This window comes from Sarcophilus harrisii, chromosome 3, assembly GCF_902635505.1.
Source record: "Sarcophilus harrisii chromosome 3, mSarHar1.11, whole genome shotgun sequence".
In the NCBI taxonomy this organism is placed as follows: domain Eukaryota; kingdom Metazoa; phylum Chordata; class Mammalia; order Dasyuromorphia; family Dasyuridae; genus Sarcophilus; species Sarcophilus harrisii.
Window position 1 is genome coordinate 547,728,939 of NC_045428.1, and position 22,495 is coordinate 547,751,433.

The window sequence follows — 22,495 nt, forward strand, 5'->3', positions numbered from 1 at the left end:
GAACTAGTAAATCAATGACCCATGTCAAAGCATTTACTAATTTATTCTTTAGCTTAACACAAAGAGTGGTCTTGGAGCCAGGAAACTTAGGGTTTTTCTCTAATTCTGCAATTTATTCCATAGGACCTTTGAGCTGTCCCTTTGCTTCTATGGATCTCAGTTTTACCAAATGGAAAAATTAGGTGTTTGAAGCCGATGACATTCAGATCTTACGTTACTAGGAAGGGCTGAATGGAGAGGAGGGAGGTGTATATAACTAGGAAAAGTACAACCTGCAGCCTAAGAAAGAATAAAGGGAGAAATCTGGGGAACCCAAAGATTTCTTTAATCTGTTTGAGCTTTTTCAGAATCTCATTAAAAAAGGCTCTCTTTGAAGGAAGAAGGGAAAAAGAGATGGAGGAGAAATTTTAAGCAATGTGAAAATAAAAAATACAAATATTTATTTTTTAAAAGACTGTCCTTTGAAAAAAAGTGTCAGAATCCCTGACCTTGAGCCTATTCAGACAGAAGAGTGTAAGGGAAGAATCAAATCAATCACTTCATTTCTAGGGAATCATGGGATTTGGAGCCAGAAGGGTCCTTTGAAAATATCTACCCTAGAGGTTCTTAATCTGGGATCTGTGAACTGGGTTTAAAAAAAAAAAACTTTTAAAAAATAACCATTTCAATATAATTGGTTTCTTTCATAATCTCTTGTATTTCATTTTAATTCCATTTTATTTTTAAATTTAATTTACTTATATTTATCCTGAGGAAGAAAGAAAAAGGGAAACGAGCATTTATTAAGTGTTTATTGTGTACCAGTCACTTGGAATCAAAATAAGCAAAAAGGAAGCCAGTCTCAGCCCTCAAAGATCTTTCTTTCCAATGGGGAAATGCAACATGAAAAAGAGAGCTGAAAGGTAGAGAAGAATAATGAAGTACCTGATGGTATTATGGGCTTCATGCCAAAGGTTTTCATGACACAAAACTGGTTAGAAACCTCCACTCTAGTGACTTCCAGCCCTGCTTTTATGCAGATGAGAAAACTGAAGGACCTTAAGGGAATTTCCCAAGGTTCCACAGAAACTACATAACTAAACTTGGGTTCACATCCAAGTCCTCTGACTTGGAATCCTGTACTTCCAGTACATCATCCTATAGATCATGCAGCAGACATTTACAGAGTACCTACCATGGACACAACTCTGGGCTTGATGAATAATGACTTCCTGTCTTCAAGGAGATGACAATCTAAAAAGAAGAATAAGAAACTGATTCAGAAAATTGTAACATAAGTTAAGCTATGAAGACAGCTAGATGATGCAGTGGATAAAGAGCTGCTATTAGAGAATGACTGATCTGAGTGTTCTCTGCAAAATGGGGGTAATAATATCACGTATGTTATGGGGATTAAATGAGATATTTGTAAAGCGCATCACAGACCTTAGAGACAGTTAAGTGGCTCAGCAAGAGTGCTGAGCCTGAAGTCAGGACAGATTCATTTTCCTAACTTCAAATCCAGCCTCAAACACTTCCTAGTTGTGTGACCTCATGTGTCTTAGTTTCCTCATTTGTAAAATGAGCTGAGAAAGAAATGGCAAACTACGCCAGTATCTTTGCTAAGAAAACTCCAAATGAAATCATAAAAGATCAGACACGAGTGAAATGACCAAACAACAATAATATCACAAACCTTAAAGCACCATATAAATATGAACTATTTTAATCATTAAATGGGTAAGGGAGGCTTGGAGCAGTGGCACAATGGGAAAGAGCACTAGGTTTAGAATTAAAGGATCTGGGTTTGAAACTTAGTGTTGTGTCCCTTTTCTGGTCTAAAGGGAGAGTTCATCTAGATTCAATCAAATAAGAACTTATTAAATGTCTGCCATATGGCGTGCAAAGAAAGAGAGGAAGAGGAAAAGAAATGGTAAAAAAATGGAAGGAAGGGAGGTAGAGAGGAGGAAAGAGAGAGAGAGGAAGGGAAGAAGGGAAGAATGGAAGGAAAATGACTCTCCCCCTCAGGGAATTTATATTCTACCACAGAGTAGAATATAAAAATGTAAAAAATGGAGTTGATAGTGCTTGAGTTGAACCTTTGATAATTAGGAATTCTAATCTGAAGGAAGACAGGAGATAAGTATTCCGGGCATGGGTAGTAACCGTGCAAAGCCACTGAAGGTTTGGAGAAGCAGTGACATGTATGAAGACCAACAAATAAGTTCATTTTCTTTGAAAGTTTAGTGTGAGGGGAAGTGTTGGGAAACAAATTTGGAGACAGGCTGAAGCATGGATCATGAAGAACTTTAAACATCAAACACAGCCATCATTTACATTTTATCCTGGAGGTAAAAGGGAGCCACTGAGCTTCCTTTGTAGAGGACTGACATAGTTAGAATTATATTTTAATTTAACAACTATTTAAAGGAATGACTAGAAGGGAGAGATTAGTGGCAAAGCAATGAAGTAGGAGGTTCTAGAAATAGCGTTCCATTTCTGACACTGTTTCTGTGCACAGGCACAGGGACAGGGTTGGTTGCAGCTGCTAGTAATAGAAGGAAGAGCTCTATACTGGTTGGAAAAACCAGGAAAGGCTTCCTGGAGCAGGTGACAACAGAACTGAGTTTTTGAAGAATAGGTAAGGGTTAACAGGTGTAAATGAGGGATAACAGTTCCCTCCTTGTATGGAACTACCCTTCCCAATGATGTCCTTGGCTCCTGAAAGCCAAGTGAGGACTGACTTCCCTTATTGACAGAAGAAAATAAAATCTAAGAACTGGCAGCTGCTTCCATTTAAATTAAAAAAGTGACTTGTCTCATAAAGAGAACAAAAAGCACTTTTGTCTAGAAATACAATGGATAAAGGAGTCTTGGGCTGGACTGCCAGCAATGGGTTCCTTCCATATGGTTCTCCCTAAGATCTGCTGTGTGGGTAGCTAAGCCCTGGTTTCTTTTGTGTATCATCCCTCTCCTAATGATTTAGTTTGGCCAGGCTTAAAAGTTTATAAATAGTGGCACCTCAATTCCCTTCCCACTTTGTGTCCAAGGTATAGGGATCCAGCCCTGACAGTTTCCATATCACAGACTCACAACTGTGTGAGTCACAAACAATAGGGTTTTGTTGGTAGACTAGTTTAATTAAGATGGGGGGAGGGGAAAAGCCCAGGACTGGCAGGCAAAAGGTTTGGGTGGGACTTTTGGCTCTGCCGCCGACCCACTTGCTATGTGACCTTGGAAATCTTCCCAAAAAGTCGAGTGCCTTAGAAATCTTCAAATTCTTTCATTTTACAGAGGAGGAAACTGAGGCCCAAAGAAAGGGAAGAGATGTGTTCACATCACACAGAGGATGGCCAAACTAGGATTATAACCCCAAAGTTTCATTCCTTAATCCATGAATCTTCCCATTGCAACACATTATCTTATTCAGATACAACTGATAGAGTTTGGCCCTAGAGAGAATTAAGGAAATGTCTTTCTTCCTTTCTTTGCAGAGGTGGAAGACTGGATATTGAATGCTGGACACGATTGATTGATTGATTGATTAGCTTCCTCCTCTTTCTTTTTTCATCTTTGTTGAAAGGGAAGCTGATTTTTCTCAATAGGGAAAGGAAAAGGATTATGTTCAGAACTGAATAGAAAAGGAGGAGGTATCAAAAAGATAATTTTTAATAAAGATAATGCTACTTTTAACATCGATCCTTAACATAGGGATATCCCAGTAGATAGAGCATTGGCCTTCAAGTCAGGAAGAATGGAGTTTAAAGTCATCGTCAGACACTTTTAAGCTGTGTGACCTTGGACAAATTACTTCATCTTTTTGTCTCAGAGTTTTCCCCATTGTGAAAAGGGGATAATAATAGCACCAGCCTCCGAGGGTGATTTTGAGAATGATATAATATTTGTAAAGTGCTTAGCACAGTGGCTGGCAAATAGTTGGTGCTATATAAATGTTTGTTTCATTCTGTCATATCATTTCTTTGGAGCACAATATTTCTGTGCTTGGAATAAGATTTTCTCTTCTGCTGCTCCCTGCTAGTATTTCCTGGGCTCACAAGAACATCTACTGACTCTCTGCTCCCACACATATTAAGGTCAGAAAATCTCTCCATGAGATGAGCAGTTGAATTATTTTTTCGTGTGTTGTCACTTAGGCTGTGAACACCTAGTCAGGAAACCAAAGAAGTTAGAATGCCCTATTATTTCAAGGGTCTATGATTCCAGACAGTTAACTTAGGGTTAGAAATGTCTCATAAGTCCTGTTTAATGACTTCACAGAATCATAGATTTAGACTTATAAATGAACTCCAGAGTTAATCTAGGCAACCCCCTTTTGTATAAATGAGGAAGTTATAACCCAGAAAAATTAAATGACTTGCTGGAGGTGATATCTAAAGTGAGTGGCAGAAACAGGACCCAAATTGAGATCTTTTGATTCTAAATCCACTGCTCATTTTCCTATACAACACCACCCTTATGGAGGATCTAAGGTACTTAAACCTCTTTTGGGACACTCTGTCCAAAAAAAATAAGCCAGAGAAATTGGATGAAGGCTGAATATTATTGCTGATTGACATGCAAATAAAACTGAGCTAGAACAAACATTTACTAAGTTCTGGCACTGTGCTAAGCACTTTACCAATTTCACTTCCTTTGATCCTTACCACAATCTGAGGACATAGGTACTTTAATAATTTCCATTAGAAATGAAAGAAACTGAGGCAGACAAGTGTTAAGTGATTTATCCAGATAGATCTGAACTCCGGACTTCGGACTGTTATTCCATCCACTGGGCCACCTAGAAGAACAAGAGGTAACCAAAAGAACAAGGGGTAACCAAAAAAGGCAAAGTCATAGCCTTCCACCTTCTGGATAACACTCCTGCCTTTATTATGTATAATAACACCACCGTCACGTTTTGTACTATATATTCCAGCTGGGACAAAATCTATAGGTGTCTCTTCAATTTCACAGATGTTTCATTTTACTTTCTAAGCAAAGGGGCAAACTTGAATTAAATGTCTGTTCAGAAGTGTATAACTTCTTAACAAGTAGACTTGATAAATTCATACAGAATATCGAGCTATTTTAGGAGTAATCCCTCCCCTTCTCCCTTTTAGGCAGCAGGAAGGGAAAGTTAGCTAGTTAGTCAAGGGATGACCTGCAATGTTTAACACCTGTAGACTTGTTTTGCATCTTCTCATATAATTTCATTCATGTCATTCCTGATCTTTATACTTGTTACATTCCCTCTGTATGTCATTGTTCATTCCATTTATATTGTTGCAGTTATTGTGTATATTGTTTACTTGACTCTGCTTACTTCATTCTACATTATTTCATTTAAATATTATTTTGTTTCTCTTTATTAATCATATTTGTCATTCTTATAGCACAGTAATATTGCATTATATTCACTTACCACAATTTGTTTAGCCATTCTTCAAATCAATGGGCTTCTACTTTGCTTCCAATTCTTTGCCATTATAAAAAGTGCTGTTATATTTTGGTATATGTGAGGACTGACTTCTTATCAATAACTCCTTTAGCGATATAAGCCCAGTAATCATTTCTGGTTCAAAGTGAATAGAAATATCAATCACTTTATTTGCATGACTTCAAATTCCTTTCCAAAATGGTTATACCATTTCACAGCCCCCGTTTTGGGGAGACATTTTTGCCAATTTTCAGTATATGAGATGAAACCTTCAATGTTATTTTGATTTGCATTTTTCTTATAGTGATTTAGATCATTATTTTTTTATGTAGCTGTGACTATTTTGCAATTCATCTCTTGAGAACTGTTTGTTCATATCTTTTTACTACTTATCTTTTAGGGAATGACTATTAGCCATATGCATGCATATTGTTTATATATATATATCTTAGATACCAAACCCTTACTAGAGAGATTTGATACATACTTTTTTCCCATTTGACCACTTCCTTTCTAATTCTAGATGCATCAGTTTTGTAGATTTGCCATTTCATGTAATCAAAATTATCTCTTATTTTTCTTAATCGATTCTATCTTTTGTTTGGTTGTGATTTCTTTCTCTTTCTAATACTATTAAAGCCTGATATTTTATATTAAGCTCAGGTATCTATGTTAGAATGTATTATGGGAAATAGTGTGAGGTGTTGCCAGACAGTCTTAAATTAATTTTATTATTTTACCACATTATATAAAACATTCTTTTGATCATTTGAATGGAGTGGAATTAAAAGTGTAAAAAACTTTGAAAGTATTATCATTTTTATATAAAATGTAATTTTATATAAATGTAATGACTAGCAGACTGATTTCAGAAAAGCCTGGAAAGGCTTACATGAACTGATGCTAAGTGAAGTGAGCAGAACCGAGAACATTATACACAGAAACAAGATTATGTGAAGGTGAACTGTGATTGACTTGGCTCTTTTCAACAATAAGGTGATTCAAGGCAATTCCAGCAGACTTATGATGGAAAATGCCATCCAACTGAATGTAGATTGAAGCATAGTATTTTCACCATTTTTTTGTTGCTAGTTTGTTTTTCTCCCCTTTCTCATGATTTTTTCCCTTTTGATCTGATTTTTCTTGAGCAGCATGACAAATATGGAAATATGTTTAGAAGAATTGCACATGTTTAACCAATTTAGATTACTTTCTGTCTTGGGGAGGAGAGTAGGAAACTTTGGAACATAAGGTTTTGTAAGGGTGAATGATGAAAACTTTCCTTGCATATATTTGAAAAAATAAAATACTATTACTATTTAAAAAAAAAAGAATACCATTTTATTATATTGTTAGAGCCTAGCCATGAGCACTGAATATTGGGAAACTTCTCATAGTTTCCCATCCAGTGACTTTTCCCTTAATGCATCATTTCTAAAATTGTATATTCTTTTCTTTTGAAAATGGATCTTAATTGCACATGTTTAACCTATATAGATTGCTTATTTGGGGGAGGGAAGAGGTCTGACAGGGAAGGAGAAAACTTTAAGACAAAATTTTACAAAAATGAATTTTGGAAACTATGTATATTTGAAAAATTAAAATACTATTGAGGAAAAAAAGAAAACAAATCTTAGACTACTCTCCCTTTGGCAGAGAGGCAAGAGGGGCTATGGGTATTGAATGCTACATGCTCTGGGAGACCCAGTTACAGGATCATTTGGTTTGTTTTAACTTTGTTTTAACTTTTTCTTTGTCACCAAGAAGTAGAGAAGAGTTACAAGCATATCCAGATATAATTATAATGGAAAAGCAAAAGGTAATAAACTCACTTAAAATAGCACAAATAATCCTCAAAACTTGTCCTTGGGGTCTAGAAGACATGGAAAAGGGGAAAAGAAGAGAAAGAGGGAATAGATCCCAGGCTTGGGAATCCATGGAAGCAGAGGCAGGAGAAAGCCCAGAGTAATTAGTTAAGGATGGAATAGAGCAAAGCTTTTTGAAATGTGGGTTATGATCCCATATACTGTCATATAACTAAATATGAGGGGGTCCCAAAATTCTTATTTATTGTTAGTAAATGTTTGATTTATATAACTATATATCTAGGGTTGTATAAAAAAATTTTAGGTGAAAAGGGGGTTGCAAGTAGAAAAGGTTTAAGAAGCCCTAGGAGAGGGGATCTGGGAGCCAGGGGAGCCAAAAAAAAATTCAAAAAAGCAGAAGTTCAAGGGGCTAGAGCTTGAAGTAGGGAGCTCAGCTATTGGAAGAGATTTAGGAACCTATGAAGTACAAGTCCAGGGTTGACAGCAAAGACACCCTCTGAACCAGCTTAGAAGAAGCAGCACCCAGGAAAATTGGAACCTGCTTCCCAAGATTAAAGGCCAGTTTTTTCATACATGGACACCCAATAGTATTTTTACCTATTTCTGAAACTCACAACAACTAGATAAGACAGAGATTGTTTTATCCCCATTTTATAAGGGAGCAAACCAGTTATTTCCCCAATGTCCCACTTTGAGTTAATCATAGAACCAGGAGGAAAACCAAGGTCTCAGACGCCCAGGCTGGTGTCATTTCTCTTACAATCTGGTGGCCTGCAGCTGCTCACCTGCTGCTACCTGGAGGAACAACTGATAAGAGGTGTATTGTAAATAGCCCGGCCTATAAAAGCCTAGGAACAATCATGGGGCACCCTGTCATTTGGAACAGGTGTTCTTAGTTGCCTGGCACTGAGGGCGGAGCAAATTCCTATGACTGCCTAGAAGTCTGGGCTGATGGGAAAGATGCAGGCAAGTTTGAATGGAATAAGGTGTGTCTGTCTTTGGAAGCAAATGCTTCCATCTGGAGCTAAGGGGAACTCTTGTTTGTTGAATTGCCGCACAATGGAAAGAGCTCTGGACTCTGAGACTTAAGGTTAGGTTCAAATGCTGCCTCTGATACTAACTAGCTATACACTAGGTAAGTCCCTTAACATCTGTGAGCCTCAATTTCTTCATCTATAAAATGAGAGGGACAGACAAGAAAGATGACCCCTAAGGTTCCTTTCAGTTCAGGTGTTCAGCATTCTAAGTAAGGTCCCTTCTACTACTGATCTTTAAGTTCTGATATTCTGTTTTCTAATATCTCCTCCAACTCTGATGTCCTACATTTTAATTCACCTCTGAATTCTTAAGTACTTTCCTGTTCTAATGTTCTCTGTTCCATATTCTAGGGACTTAAGCATCTCTGCCATTGAGTTCTAAGATTCCTGCTCTAAAATGTAATGTTCTTAGCCCATATGGAGGTCGGTCGCAGGCCTGATAGCCTGAGTTATAGTTTCCTTCCTGCCCTCAACTTTTATATTTCAAGGCTCCTTTCATCTCTCCTAGAGTTCAATGATTACCTCAGTGCAGATGACTTTCAAATCCCTATACTGATTTTTAGTCTTTCCCTTGAAGACTTTTGTTCTACATCTCCTCAATGTACTCAGTACCTCAAGTTCAACATAAATGAGTTAATTCAACATTAATGAATTAATCAACCCCTCACCCCAGTCCTATCCCTCTCTCCAGTGTCCCTATTTCTGATGAGGACACCCTTATACTCAAATCATTTGAATTCATCTTTGACTCTCCCCTTTCCCCTATCCTCCACCTCAAATCAGTTGCCAAATCCTGTTGATTATATCTCCACAATTTCTCACATCTGCTTCTTATTCTTCACTCATACTACCAAGACCAAAATTAATGTCCTTATCACCCCTCGATTTGATTATTATAATACCTTTCCAAGGCTCTTCTTGCCTGCTCCATTTTTTCTCCAATCCATTCTTGAGCTAAAATTATCCTCCTAAGGTATACACATCCTTGCCACTCCCTTGCTCAAAATATTTCAACGGCTCCCTATTGTCTCTAGGAGAAAAGACAAATTTTCCCACTGACATCTCAGGATCTCCATTAATTGGCTCCAACTTCCCTTATCAGTCTTACTTCACGTAATCCCCTTCCATCTTTTGCTAAAGTAGCTAACGTGAAGTTCTGTTTTTGTAAATATATCTGCTGATTATATCTATGCAGATCATATCTTATGCCTGTTATATGTCGCATCTCCTCTATCTTTCAAAATCCTTCTTCAAGGTTCATCTCAGGTACTGCCATTTCCATAGAATGAGCAGAAGACAGAAATAGGAAGTGAAGAATTTCGAGAAAATGAATAACATGACAAGATAGATCTGTGAGTAATGGAAGATATCAGTCTGGAGAGTAGGAGTTTGTGGGTGGGTAGGTGGAGGGAAATGTCAGGCAAAACGATGAGAGGTCAGTGTCAGAATGACTGGGCAGGGGTCCACAGGGGCTGGAAAGATCACAGTGTAGATGGTGACAGTCTGTCTCCCCAGACATTCTTTCCCCCAAGTTAATATCCATTAAAGTAGGATAGCTCCTTTATTCATAGGGGGAACCTTTTAGTCATTCAACAATCTGCTATCCCATACAAGGTGAGACTCAGGGTATGAACTACAAGAGACAAGTGGAAGGAACCATAGAGTTCACCCAGTATATAACCATCTCTTTTTACAAAGAAGAAAACTGAGTCCCGTTAAACTTGTGACTTCAAAATCACCACAAATTGAAAAAAAAAAAAAAAAGGATTTTGAGATAGGCAGAATTGAGGCAAGGAAAGGTCCCAGAGAATTAGATGAAGGTAAAGTCAGGATGGGTAGATAAGGAGTATACATGGTCAATCTCGGCTATGGCTAGACTTTGGCAACATTTGTTTCAAAAATCTTTGCTGGGTGATCTCCCACATTTATACGCTTTATGATTCCCACTCCCACCCCCACATGCACCCCCTGAATTTCTAAATAAAAATTTCTGGGCAAAAAGCACCATTTGTCCAGACTGATGCTTTGTGGACAAAGAAAGCAGGCCACAGTCACACACAGCAGATAGCCATGGTCTGATAGAGTCAACAGAGCTGGGGGTTTAGTGTGGGAGAGCTTGACATATAGAACTCAGATCAGCTGGGAGATGACCCATGAATTCTTTCCCACTAGAATCTTCTTAAAGTTTACTGAGGGTTGGGAGTAGAGAACAAGAATCCAGCTGGTCTTTCCTTATACCCTTCACATGCTTCCTTACTACAACCTAGATCTTTCTAACCCTTTGCATTTTATGGGGAGAAGGTAACCTCGGTCTTCTCAAAAGGCCAACTTGTTCTACCTAGTTCCAGTGGCCTATCTGTCACAACATAAATGATTAACAAAAGAAGTGTGGAAAGTGGATATTCTGTTGCTGCAGAGACAAAGAGTCCTAAGAGGACCAGGCAAAGGAAATGTTCTCTGGGAAGGTTACAACTAGGGAGTTCCTGGTTAATCATTAGCCACAAGAGGAACTGGGGCAGTGCAGAAGGAAAATGAAGGACTAGGATTTGGAAATGACACCCTCAGTCAAATACATGCCAGGAAATCTAATTTCCAAAGAGTGATATTATAATAATAATAATAAATAGCATTTATATTGTGCCTACTATGTACAAGGCACCATGATAAATGCTTTGTAATGCTAGCTCTTTTGCTGAAATCCTAGGGACCCTTTCAGACAAAATAATCCCATTGCTCCTCAGAGCTCCAAGGAACTATCATAGCATAAAATGGGAAAGAGTTTACCAATGCAATCCATAGAATCCTAAAATCCTAGAATTCTGGAGCAGAAAGAGTTCCTAGAAATCATTTAGAGTATGACCATCTCTGACAATCTGGTGAGACTTAGGGACCTCTGGTCAGAAAAAGATTTTCAATAAAACAGTGCAGAAGATTAGAAAGAACACCAGTTGTAGTAGGCAACACTTTTCTTGTCCTCAATAGTGTTTTATTTTTCCAAATAAATGTAAAAATAATTTTCCCACTTATTTTGTAAGACTTTGGTTTCCAAATTTCTCTCCCTCTCATAACTCTTTCCTCCCCAAGACAGCAAGCAATCTGATGCAAGTTAAATATGTGCAGTTCTTTTGAAATATTTCCAATATTTATCGTGTAATATAAGAAAATCAGACGAAAAGGGGGGGGGAAAATCACAAGAAAGTAAAACAAACAAAGATGAAAATACAATGCTTCGATCCATATTTAGTTTCCAAAATTCTCTCTCTGGATGTGATTGTCATTTTCCATCTCAAGCCTATTAGAATTGGCTTCAGTCAATGCATTGTTGAGAAGACACATTGTCTCCATCACATCAACTTTCTTTTTAAAGTTCATGGCTGGCAAGTTGACATCACCTTTTGTAGATTAACCCTTTAATTTGGCAGAAGAGGAAACTGAGGGCATGAGATTTGTTTGAGGTCACCCTGTATAAGTGTGAAAATAAAGACTAGAATCCAGAGTCCTAGATAGGGCTCTTGTCAGATGTATTAAAACTATCAAATTTGGAGGTTGGGACTGTGGGCCGAGTCTTTTCTCATAAATTTAGCTTTATTACCTTTGATTAAATCGCTTTTGCAGATCTCAGTTTCCTCATCAGCAGGCCAATAGGGTCGGGACTAGCTGATTTGCTCCAGTTCTAACCTTCTATTCTTCGTTGAACTTTAACTCTAGAAAGACCAAATGTGTCAAATTGATTTTTGAAAATGTGTTGGTTCTTTGTTGTTGCTCAGTCCTTTTCAATAGTAATTTTCAGTTTAATTCTTTGTGACCTCATTTGGGGTTTTCTTGGCAAAGATACTGGAATGGTTTGCCTTTTTCTTCTCCAGCTCATTTTATAAATGAGGAACTAAGGCAAACAGAGTCAAGTGACTTATCCACATCACAAAGCTAGTATCTGAGCTCAGTGTTAAATTCATAAAGATGAATCTTCCTGATTCCAAGCCCTGTGCTCCCTGTGCTTCACCCACCACCTATCTGCCCTTTAAGGCATTCTTAAAAAGATTATCAGGAATTGAAAGGATTAGCTGGGGAAAGTGAAAGATTCAAGAATCCTGAGATGACAAGAGTTCAAGGGTTATTATAGGACTATAAATCTAAAACTGCAAAGGAACTGAGAGGCCATCTATATCAACATTTAACAAAGGACAGAGTTCCATAATCATCCATCTGCCATTAACTATAGATATGTCTACCTATTAGATCTAACCTCCCTTAGGGAAGAGCCTGTTTATTTTGTTTTCATGGTTTTTGGTGTTTAGTGCAGTGTCTTGCACTAATATATTCCTAATTAATGTTTGCTAAATTGAATTGAATCTCCCAAGTGTTGTCTAACTAGATTTTGGATGTTCCAGAATTGAACTTCAAATCTATCGATTTCATTTCATACTGTGATCTGTTTCTTTAAAAAAAAAAATTAATAGCTTTTCATTTTTCAAAATGCATGCAAAGATAATTTTCAATCATCCATAAAGAGATAATTTTGATTATATTAGATAAAAGGTTTTGTACAAACAAGACTAACACAGCCAAGATTAGAATGGAAGTGGAAAGCTGGGGGGGGGGAAATTTACATCCAAGGTTTCTGATAAAGACCTCATTTCTAAACTATATAGAGATTTGACTCAAATTAATAAGAATACAAGCCAACCTCCAAATGATAAATGGTCTAAGGATATCAACAGACAATTTTCAGATGAAGAAATTAAAATTCTAGCCATGAAAAATGCTCTAAATCACTATTGATTAGAGAAATGCAAATTAAGATACCACTTCATATCTCTCAGATTGGCTAATAAAATTGGAAAGATAATGATAAATGTTGGAGGGGATGTGGGAAAACTGGGACACTAATACATTATTGTTGGAGTTGTGAACTTATCCAACCATTCTGGAGAACAATTTGAAACTATGCCCAAAGGGCTATCAAACTGTGCATACTCTGATCCTTCAGTGACTCTACTGGATCAGTATCCCAAAGAGAAAAGGAAAAAGGACTCACATGTGCAAAAACTGTTTGTGGCAGCCCTTTTTGTAGTGGTAAGGAATTGGAAACCGAGTGGATGCCCATTGGTTGGAGAATGGCTGAATAAGTTAGGGTATATGAATGTTATGGAATATTATTGTCCTGTAAGAAAAGGTTGATTTCAGAAAGGCCTGGAAAGACTTACATGAACTGATGCTGAGTGAAATGAGTAGAACAAAGAGAACATTGTACACAGCAACAAAATCATATGATGATCAATTCTGATGGACTTTTGGCTCTTGTGAACAATGAGGTGATTCAGGCCAATTCCAATAGACTTGTGATGGAAAGAGCCATCTGCACCCAGAAAGAGGATTATGGGGATTGAATGTAGATCACAATATAGTATTTTCATCTTTTTTTATTGTTTTTTGCTTGCTGGAGTTTTTCTTTATCATTTTTTAATCTGATTTTTCTTGTGCAGCCTGATAAATGTGGAAATACATTTAGAAGAATTGCACATGTTTAACCTATATTGGATTACTTTTTAAGGGAGGGAGGAAGTAGGGAGAGGGAGAAAAACTGGGGAGAAAATTTGCGAGGATGAATGTTGGAAAACTATCTTTGCATGAATTTTGAAAACTAAAAAGCTAGTATTATTAAAAAAAAAAAAAACTATTCACCCTTTGCAAAACCTTGTGTTCTAAATTTTTCTCCCTTCCTCCCCACTCTCAGACAGCAAGTAATCCAATACAGAGTAAACATGTGACACTGGGCAATCATTTGATTTCTTTGGGCTTCGTTTCCTAATCTGAATATTAGCACCTTCCCAGGCTATGAATCAATGAAAAAGCATTTGTTAAGTACTTATGATCTGTCAGGCCCACTTGTATTGGCAAGCCAGGTCCACAGAAGGTGCTGCTACTCCTCCCAGAGTCTTAGAAGTAACCTAAGGGTCTGGATTCTGTATTATCACTAGTGGGTCCCTACTGAGTGCTCGTTAATGATATTCAGGCAGACTCATGAATTATTTTAGCAAAGGCATTTACTAAGATGGTATAATTAGGATTTTTGGTACAAATATATTGCCCACAGAACATTGGGGTATATTGTCGCACAAATAATACAGAGTCCATGGATAGAATAGGCACAAACCTGAAATCAGAAGGTAATGAGGCACACAAAGAGAAAACAAGAAGCAAATGAGTAATTTGCAGCTCTTGCACTTTACAACCTTAAAATTCATAGCCAGCATTCTTTTCTCCATGAAGCTGCTTCCTCCCCGGGTGACTGTCTTTCTGCACTCATATTTGTCTGTGTTTGTCTTCAGAGTATCCTTGATGTACCTCTGTTCATGGCTGAAGCTTCTTTCAGATAAGCTGATTATTTTTCACTCTCCATCTAAGAATTATTCCCTCTAAAGGGCTTGGCTTAAACTTGGAGATGGACTCCTCAGCTCCCTAGTCTGAGCTCTTTGCTGGATGCCCTGCTATTTTATATCCAGACCCAATGGTCATTTCTCATTCTCTCAGTCAATCATATGGCTGTTTTTTGGTGGTTGTTGTTTTTTGTTTTGTTTTGTTTTTTGCTAAGGCAATTGGGGTTAAGTGACTTGCCCGGGGTCACACAGCTGGGAAGTATTAAATGTCTGAGGCCAGATATGAACTCAGGTCCTCCTGACTTTAGGGCTGATGTCTATCTATTACGCCATCTTGCTGCCCCTATAGTTTTCTTTTTTGATCCAGAGGTTCATAGCCAGTTAAGAGATCACAGAACATGCTTATACATTGAAAACTTTATCATGTCCATTAATTGGCTGATAGATTGAATTGAGGTGTCTGAGCCTTTTGTGATTATACCAATGGAATGAACATCCCCCATACTCTCTCCATGCAAAATATGAAAAAAAACAATCTATTTCTAAGGTCCCTTTCAGCTGTCTATCTCTGGTCTCCCAGTGAAGGGCTAAGGCTATGTGTTAGAATGAAAAGCGCACCGATTAGGCATTTGAAAAGTCAGGTTTCTGTCTTGGCTCCAACACAGACCACCTTTGGCCTGAAATGGCTTTCTCCTACATTACCACTGATCTCTTGGTTGCCAGATGTAGTAGTTCTCATTCCTGTCCTTCTTTCTGTCTCCTCAGCTTTTGACATTGTCGATCACCCTCTTTTCCTGGATTTTAATGTTGTTCCTTCTTATCCAACTCTTTGTGGCCCCATTTGGGGTTTTCTTGGCAAAAATACCAGAGTGGTTTGTCATTTACAGCACATTATACAGATGAGGAAACTGAGGCAAACAGGGTTGAATGATTTGTCCGGTATCACACAGCTGGGAATTATCTGAGATCTGATTTGAACTCCAGATCCACCATTCTATCCCCTGCACTTTCTAACTGTCTTTTTCCTAGATAGTCTCCAGGTTTTAATGACCTTCTCTCTCCTGATTTTCCTCCTACTTGTCTTACCCACTCTTCTCAGTCTCCTTTGTTGAACCTTCATCCAGGTAACATCCACTAAAACTGTTGGGATTCCTCCAAGACTTGGTCCCAAACCCACTTCTCTTTTCTTTCTACACTCTTGCCTGGTGATATCACCAGCTCCCATGAGCTCAATTATCACCTCTTTGCCGATGATTCCTAGATCTTTCTCTCCAGCCCTAAACTCCCTGATTTTGGCTCTCTGAGTAGTTCCAATCTCACACCACCTACTGCCTTTTGGATATTTCACATGAAAGCTTGGAAGGCATCTCAAACTTCCTCACCAAACTAGAGCCAATTATCCTCCTCCTCAGACTTCCCTATTACTACTGAGAACACCACTATGTAGCCTCTCAGTCACGTAGGCTTGCAATCTCAGTGCCATCCTTAACAGCTCTCACTCACCCCGAATGGTCATGTCGGGCTAAGTCTTCTTGTTCCTACTACCACTGCATTGCTCAGTATGTCCCCTTCACTCCATTTATCCAACTGCCACCTTGGTGAGGCCATTATCACCGCATGCCTGGGACTGCTGCAACAGCTGCTGGTTGGTCTCCCTGCTTCAGCTGCTCCCCACTTCATCCTCTATCAGTTGTCAAAGTGCTCTTTCTCAAATATAGGTCCTATCATGGCATTTCTTTCACTCAATAAACTCCCAATTACCTACAGGATTGCATAGAAAAATCCTCTAGCATTTGTACCCTTTCCAAACTGGCCCCTTCCTACTCTTTCAGTTTCTAATATATAACTTCCCTCTATAAACCAACTCCCAAACCCCACAAAGCTAAGCAATGTCTTTACTGTTCCTCACAAATTCTATTTCCTGTCTCTAACACTTTTCCACACCTCAGTGTGTCTCATCTGAATAGTCTTTGTCTTCACCTGTGCCTTCTGGCGGACCTTTTCTGGTTTTCCTCCATCCCTTCTGCAACTGGTCCCTTCCTTTCAAGATTACCCCCCACCATTTCCACTGTATCTACTTTGTACACCCATACTTGTTTGCATGTTTTCTCCCCAATTAGAGTGAAAACATCTTGAGGGCAGGTACTGGGGTTTTGATTTTCTTTGTATCCTGGTGCTCACTGCCTGACACATAGTAAGTACTTAGCAAATGTCTGTTGGCTGACTTTTTTTTTCTTTTTTTATGAGGCATTTGGGGTTAAGTGAGTTGCCCAGGGTCACACAGCTTGCCAACTGACTTTTTGACTTTGGGTGAGAACAGTATGGTGTCATAGAAAGAACTCTGGACTAAAAGGAGTCTTGAGGCTCTATTTTCACTTAGTACCTTTAGGTCTATAGATTCCTCACCTCTGGAATGACTTCTGAATTCCTATACATAGTCAATTATCTCTAGCTAGAACCCAGTTCTTCTCCTGGTTAACACAGGACTAGAAGTGGAGAAGCTGATCTTAGCAGAGGCTGCCCCACTTCCTTAGCTTCTGCAATCCTCCTCCTCTCCTCCAGCCTGGCTGAGACATCCCATCCTCCTCCAGACAAAGGCCCCGGCAGGATGCTTCTTGGATCTTGTCCCAGTCAACACCCTCAGCCTCCTCTGTGCTCTGGCCAAAGCCTGGTATACTCGAAGGCTTCACCAATCTTTGCAAACGCTCCTCTGTTTCCACAGCGTCTCTGATGAGTCAGGATTCTGGGGAAACAGTGTGTAACAAGCTTCCCATTAATGACTCAGACAAAACCATGCAGATCAGAGGGTGATAGAAAACCAGCTCTAAGGACCCAGAGATCCCTTAGCCTAAGGATTCTGAACCTTCTTTATGCTGTAGACTGCCTTGGCAGGATGAAGCCCAGGATCTTCTCAGAAGAAGGTTTTTAAATGCATAAAGTAAAATATATAGGATTATGAGGAAATCAATTATATTGAAATATAATTATCAAAATTATATATAAAAGTCCTCAGACATCAAATTAAGATAGTCCATCTTCACATTTTTCAGAGAAAAAATTGAGGTTCATAGATAGAAAACTCCTTACCCAGGAGTTATAATCCTGATATATTTAAACTCAGGTCTTTTCAGTTTAAATATACAGTGTTCTCTAAACACATAGGCTCCCACATCAGCTTTGGAAGGATATATGAATCTTGGCTTTTCAGAAAATAGGGTGAAAGGGAAGCATGATCAGTGTTTAGTAGAGCAAAGTCATGAATTTCTAAATGACTTTGGGTAAATTCCCCACCTCCAATTCCCCACTCCCTGTCATGCTTCACATTTGAGAGGCTTCGTTTTCTCACTGACATAGATCTTCTCTTCCCCACATAGATCAGAACCCTTTTACTGCCTTCTCACCTTGAGTCACCCTTTTCTGAGTCTTTACAGAAATTCTCCATAACTGATGCGTGGTTTGTCAACCACAAATCAGAAGTATGATTCCAGTATGGTTGTATTCTTTACTGCATAATAAAAATGGTGTTTTTTGTTTTTTTTTAAATCAGTAACAAGGGGAACCAAGGTGGTACAGTAGTTAGAGCAGTGGCCTTGGAGATAGGGGGATGTGATTTCAAATCTGACCTCAGACACTTACTAGCTGTGTGATCCTGGGAAAGTCACTTAACCCTGATTCCTCCCCCCAAAAAACCTCAAGAAGCAAAAAAAAAAAAAATCAACAACCATGACAAAAAGTCCTCCATAAAAGCTCTTCCCAGTGCGCCTGAGGCCACTTTTCAGGTTTTGTTACATCTCCAGATTCCCAAAATCACATTGAAGCTGGACTTTCCTATCATCTTGTCCAGCCTCCTCTTGTAGAATCTCAGAGCTTGAGAAGGGACCTGGGAGACTTTCTAGTCTAACCCTCTCATTTTATAGAAGAGAAATCCAACATTCAGGAATATAAGCAATTTGCCCTAATTCACATGGTAATCATTAATGGTAGTATTTGAATACAGGTCCTCTAATTGATCTCTTTACTATATCACCCCTCCCCCCCTCATCTTGAAGAGAAATCCCTTCTCTATGGTTTTGACAAGGGGTCATCGAAGCCCTGCCAGAGGAGCTTCTGTAAAGGAAAAGCAAGTTCCCTCTCTACCAAGGAAGACAATCCATGCCCCACAAGGGGGCCCATCAGCACCTTATATAGAACCAAATTCTGTCCCTCTGCAACTCACTCCTATTACTCTCATTTCTGCCCTCTATAGCCAAGGAGAATCAGGCTAATAATCCCTCTTTCCCATGGCAGCCCTTCAAATTCTTAAAGACAGACATCACTCAATTAGTTCACACCAAAGGCATCTAACAACTTAGCAGACTAAGAAAGAACAGGCACTGTTGAAGCTATGTCTTTCTAACTCTATCCATTCTTCAAATCCCACCCCTGAAATCTGGAGTCATATGACCCAGCCACCATTTAACCTCTCAGTGCCCTAGGCAATCATCTGAGATTAGAGATTGTGGAAGAAGTGCCAATCTGTGGTGGAGGGCATTCCCTGACCAGGAGTTCCCTATACCATTGCAATCATAGGTCCAGTCCAAAAAAAGAATAGTAAGAAAATTAGTAATAACACTTTTTCCTACAAATACACGTGCTGTCTAAAGGAAAAGTGGATACTTGCACAGGATGCACACATAGAGGAAGGAAGGAAATAAGCAATTATTAAGCACCTATAATGTATCAGGCATTTTGCCAAGTGTTTTACAAATATTACCTCATTTGATTTTCATAACAATCCAGGGAGATAGATGCTATTATGAGCTTCATTTTATAGTTAAGGAAACTGAGATGAAGGTTAAGTAACTTGCCTAGAGTCATACATGCAAACATGTATAGGAGGTCAGATTTGAATTCAGTCCTCTTCACTCCAGCCTCACTCTAGCCCTAACTTTTCATCCCCTGCATTACCCACCTTCCTCCATGTATGGACACGCAGACTAGAGAACATGTGTGGTCCAGGACCAATAAGTACCTCTGGCATTATGGGGCTGCCGCTTCCTTCTGATGCTGTCGTCATGCTACGGCTCCTGATTCTGGTCCTTCTTTGACCTGAGAGGTGTATGTAGTCCACCATTCATTGCTCCCTGCTGGGTCTCTGGTGGTGGCTGATTGACATTACTCTGCAAGTTGGTCTTACTCTTACACATTGGCCATTGTCAGGTCCAGCTCCCATGGGCACAAGGTTGTGTTCAGGGCTCCCTCTTTGCTGCCACCTGCTGGCTTCAGCTGGAGTCCTATGAGGTGCTATTGCTTCCTCATAGAACTGGGCTCTGCCTTATTCCTTTTTGTCTAAAGTCCAAAGGATTTTAAAGATTTTGATTTGATTTAATTTTTAAGAATAAAGAAAAGTAACATATTCAGTCATCAGACTAATAAGAAATCTTTCCTGGCTTTTCTCTTATAATCAACGATTCATCTGTCTCTCTGAGCATTGGATAAATTGGACTTTTCTTCTCCAGAAGGAAATTCTTTGCCCCTAAACTCAAATTCTATGGGATAAGAATAAAAATGCCTCAGCTAACTAGTGACCTGAGGCCTAAATCTTTCTTTTCACCTGTATTACCAAGGATTATGTCTCAGAATGTCCTCAAAACTTACTACTTCCTTATAAAGAGCTCATGCTCCTAAATTCATTTCAGGAGGGGGTCTCTTTCAAAGAAACTCCAGAGTGCTATGGGTATTCAGCTCCTTTTTTGGGAGAGAGAAACCACAATGTTCTGATCTTTCATGCAAATGAATGGGAGGAAATAAGGCACAGGGATGTCCTCAAAACTTACTACTTCCTTATAGAGAGCTCATGCTCCTAAATTCATTTCAGGAGGAGGTCTTTTTCAAAGAAACTCCAGCGTGCTATGGGTATTTAACTCCTTTTTGGGGAGAGAGAAACCACAATGTTCTGATCTTTCATGCAAATGAATCGGAGGAAATAAGGCACAGGGCAAACTCAAGCCTGAGTCACAAGTCTTCTTTGTTCCTTTAATATATCTGTGTCCATTTAAAAACCTGCTTTCATACAGATGGATAGAGAAAGAGAGCCTGCAACAATCCTTACTTATGTTTCATTCAGTTCTTTCATACTCCCAGTTACCTTCCCCTTAATATGTTCCAGTTTGTCAATATCTTTCTCAAACTGTGGTACCCAGAACTGAGCATAATATTCTCCATGCAAGATGGCTACAGCAGGCTAAGGAAGGACTATCACTTTCATATTTCCATTAATTCATAGTGAGATCACACTAGTATTATTGTCCACCATAGCTCAATGATGATCTATTTTGAGCTTGCAGTTTGCTAAAAACCCCACCTCTTTTTTTCATATGAACTGTTTCCTAACCACAACTTCCCTACCTTGTTCTTGCATACTTAGTTTATTTTTATCCCTGCATTGAACTTCCCATGTATTCTCATTAAAATTTATCTTATTAGATTTGGTTCATTATTCTCGACAATTGAAATACTTGCAAAAAGCCTGCCTACTTCAGTTATCGATTGTGTTGAAAAGCTTTGGATAAACTGGAAATTTGGTTATTCTGGCACATATGCCTTTATTTCCAAATCACTATAAGATGTTGAATAATATATTATGTAGTTTCAAATTTTTGTACATTTTACAGAAAAAGCCATGGACAGATTCATATATATATAGATGAGGAAACTGAAGCCCAGGGAGATGAATTGACCATGCCAATATAGTATAAATATTGTCCATTTTCTTTTCTAGTCAAATGTGTCCTTGGTGATACTTTTTATCTTGGATAAAATTTTATTCATTATTGCCAACAACCTACTTAGATTCACCATTCATCCATCCAATCCTTTGGATTGCTTATCATTATAATTTTTCTGAGATCAGATCATTTCATTATTTTCATGTATCATCACCAGAATATTGTTTTTAGAAGGCAGAGATATTTGCAACAAGAAGATTATTGGGATCATTGAAAGCACTATGTAGTTTCTTAAATAAGGTCTAACCTGAAGTCTTCCTAATCATCTTGGCTCAGTTCTCTATCCATCTGCAACACCTTTCCTAAATATAGACATTGGTAAATTTATTCCTTGGACTTCTCACAATCTGAGCACTACACATATTTTATCCATTTATTTTGCCAGTACAGAAGATTAGACCAATCTCGTTTGAATCGTTATTTTTAATCCAATTTTTTAAAATTTATTTTCAGATCTATAGTCTCTCTCACACCTCTCCTACCCTTTAAAAAAATCAAGAAAAACGATAGTATTTTTTGTGGAAGTATTTTAGAGTATATAGTACTATATACACAATGCTAGTATTTAATAGTAATTTATTTTCCAAATACATGCAAAGATAGTTTTCATCATTCACCTTTGCAAAATCTTGTGCTCCAAATTCTTCTCCCTCTCTCCTCCCTATGATAGCAAGCAACCCAATATAGATTAAACATGTGCAATTCTTCTAAATATATTTCTTTATTCACCAAGCTATGCAAGAAAAATCAGATCAAAAGGGGAAAAAATGAGGGGGAAAAAAAAGCAAACAAACCACTACCATAACAAAGGTGAAAACACTATGCTTTGATCCACGTTCAGTCCCCAGTCCTCTGCAGATGCAGATGGCACTCTCTACTACAAGTCTATTGAACTGGCCTGAATCACCTTGCTGTTGAAGAGCCATGTCCATCAGAATTGATCATCACATAATCTTGTTGCTGCTGTGTACCACGTGCTCCTGGTTCTACTCACTTCACTCAGCAACAGTTCATGTAAGTCTCTCCAGGCCTTTCTGAAATCATCCTGCTGGTCGTTTCTTATAGCACAATA

General features: G+C 38.5%; 1 long non-coding RNA gene across 2 annotated transcripts in view; it reads right to left on the reverse strand.

Moving 5' to 3' along the window:
• Positions 1-787: 787 nt before the first annotated feature.
• Positions 788-22,495, reverse strand: part of LOC116422798 — a 61,967-nt gene continuing 40,259 nt past the window's right edge. The window contains exons 3-6 of one of the 2 annotated variants that reach the window (XR_004233334.1): positions 11,872-11,983; positions 4,644-4,777; positions 1,175-1,233; positions 788-895 (exon numbers count right to left, since the gene is read on the reverse strand). This is a non-coding gene — a long non-coding RNA (uncharacterized LOC116422798). The remainder of the gene's footprint in view (positions 896-1,174; positions 1,234-4,643; positions 4,778-11,871; positions 11,984-22,495) is intronic. The other variant, XR_004233335.1, reaches the window with a different exon arrangement.